The 2,972-nt window shown below is 43.6% G+C and overlaps 1 pseudogene; it reads right to left on the minus strand.

Annotated features, from left to right (window-relative positions):
- Nucleotides 1-1,366: 1,366 nt before the first annotated feature.
- LOC136147234 (protein kish-A pseudogene) lies at nt 1,367-2,300 on the minus strand (annotated as a pseudogene).
- Nucleotides 2,301-2,972: the final 672 nt, after the last annotated feature.

Raw genomic sequence — 2,972 nt, forward strand, 5'->3', positions numbered from 1 at the left:
GCGCGGGCTGCGCGGCGCCGCGGAGTCTGTCCGCAGACAGGGCGGAGCGGGGGCCGGAGGGGCGGGGAATCGGGCGTGGCCTGGGCTGAGCGGCAGGACCCCGGGCCCCTCGACCCCCCAGCACCGCCTCCAGTCGCGAGCGCGGCGCGCTGATATTAGCATCTACTCGCCGAATGCTGGGGGCGCGGCAACCAACAAAGCCGCCCGGATTCTCCGAGCTGGAGAAGCCCACCAGCTCGTGGAGCGGGGCATCTGGGTTTATGATGCAAGTTGTAACAAGTGATGAATGAAAACTAACTAGGAGACAGTTTCGTTCCACGAGCATTTTCTAACCCCGAGACTCCGGTTAACAGTGGCCTAACAATCAATTCCTGCAGAAGGAAATGGCAACCCACTCCAGTATTCTTGCCTGGGAAATCCCTTGGACAGAGGAGCCTGGCGGGTTACAGATAATGGGGTCGCAAAGAATCAGACACGACTGAGCGACTAACGCTAACTAAAAATCAACTACTGTAGTTCGACTGTTCATTCTCATGCAGAGACCTTCCCCCTTCCTTTCTATCGCAGCCCTCCCCACGCCCCGTCAAAGCTCAGCAAAGCTCTCCCTTCCTCAGTTCAGTTCAGTTCAGCCGCTCAGTCGTGTCCGACTCTTTGCGACCCCATGAATCGCAGCACGCCAGGCCTCCCTGTCCATCACCAACTCCCGGAGTTTACTCAAACTCATGTCCATCGAGTCGGTGATGCCATCCAACCATCTCATCCTCTGTCGTCCCCTTCTCCTCCTGCCCCCAGTCCCTCCCAGCATCAGGGTCTTTTCCAATGAGTCCACTCTTCGCATGAGGTGGCCAAAGTATTGGAGTCTCAGCTTCAGCATCAGTCCTTCCAATGAATACCCAGGACTGATCTCCTTTAGGATGGACTGGTTGGATCTCCTTGCAGTCCAGGGGACTCTCAAGTCATCTCCAACACCATAATTCAAAAGCATCAGTTTTTCGGTGCTCAGCTTTCTTTCTTTCTTTCTTTCTTTTTTTTTTTTTTGGTAAGTAGATTTGAAAACTGTTTATCATCACTTACTAAGTTAAACAAGATTCCAGTTCAGATTGATATACAAAACATAAACTAGATTGAGAGCAATGTATTAAAAAAACAAAAACACAGTTTGTATTTTGGGGTAATTAAAATGTACAGACCTAACACTAAAAAGAATGAAAAACACATCAAAGATTATCATTCTGTAATTGTTCTGTTTAGCTCTTTTTACTCTAAGCATGTAGTCTTATTTGGAGAATGACAGCTGGTCAAATTTTAGCTTAAAACATTTATCCATACTTAACCAGAGGTTTCAGAGATAACACCAACTCACGTATTCTGAATTATTTTATGTTAAATAGGAACATTTTCTCAATAGTCTTAACATTTTCTCTTAAGTTACATCTCATTTATCTTCCTCCTAAAGAACTACATAGGCTTGTTTTAAATAGTTTAAACACCTGTAATAAACTACAGATTGCTAAGAGTAGAGGTACTCTGATTAATGCTCAAAATGATATGGCCAGAGGAAAAGCCAGCATTATTAAATATGAATGCAATCCTTATAAATATGAATGCAATCCTTACCAACACAAATTGAACCTTTTTTTTCCCCAATAAAAAAGCTAGTCCAAAAAAAAAGGTCTCATTCTATAAAGATTTATCATTTCCAAATCACAGTGAAAGGAACTTGAATAATTTACCAATTTTGTTTTCTACTATGTGCCTTAAAGATACCTCACTAAAAACTGGTATCTGGCACAACAGAATGACATATGCAGAATGTAATATTGTAGCGACAGTACTGAGGTTGATTGTTACAGACATATTTAAATTCTGAGTATTAAATGTTGCATCCTAATTAATTATACAGAACATTGGTCCAATACCAAAAATAGAGAAGAGCAGCTGAAAGTGTAGCTCATTCAATGTTCAGAGATAAACCATTAACCATTCTTTCCATTATTTTCAGCAGATAGTCCTTTTTTGTCATATTTAAATCTGATGGCAACTGAAGAATTCTGGCATTTTTCCAAGCTACTGTATGAAAAGGATGCTGAAGGCCATCATGATACAGCATACTGCAACATAAGGACTCTTCCGTTCACCAATTCTGGCACACTTCCAAAATATACCCAACAACCCAGTTTTATTTCTGTCCAGGAAGCTGGGTGCCAAGGATCGGATATAAGCACAGGTACATATAAGCAGCAAGATTACAGTCAACAGACTCTGAAAATTGAAAATGGCAGACATAGTGAGGCCGGCGAAGCCCCCGGTGCTCAGCTTTCTTTATAGCCCTGCTCTCACATCCATACGTGACCACTGGTAAAACCATAGTCTTGACTAGATGGACCTTTGTTGGCAAAGTAATGTCTGTGCTTTTTAATATGCTATCTAGGTTGGTCATCACTTTCCTTCCAAGGAGTAAGTGTCTTAATTTCATGGCTGCAATCACCATCTGCAGTGATTTTGGAGCCCCAAAAAATAAAGTCTGACATTGTTTCCACTGTCTCCCCATCAATTTCCCATGAAGTGATGGGACCAGATGCCATGATCTTAGTTTTCTGAATGTTGAGCTTTAAGCCAACTTTTTCACTCTCCTTTTTTACTTTCATCAAGAGGCTTTTTAGTTCCTCTTCACTTTCTGCCATAAGGGTGGTGTCATCTGCATATCTGAGGTTATTGATATTTCTCCCAGCAATCTTGATTCCAGCTTGTGCTTCTTCCAGCCCAGTGTTTCTCATGATGTACTTCTCCATTCCTAGACCCTAGGAAGCCTCCAGCCTTGTTTTCCTCTGATTTCGCTACCTCTTCTAAAGCTGAAAAGGACTCATCCCCTCTGAGATATTCGGGGTTGGGATGGTGTGGCAGAGGCCCTGGCTGTACTCTGGGCACTCACACCAGGAAGTCATCACTAGGTCCCTTCTCTGCCCCAGAGC

This window comes from Muntiacus reevesi, chromosome 15 (assembly GCF_963930625.1).
Source record: "Muntiacus reevesi chromosome 15, mMunRee1.1, whole genome shotgun sequence".
NCBI lineage: Eukaryota > Metazoa > Chordata > Mammalia > Artiodactyla > Cervidae > Muntiacus > Muntiacus reevesi.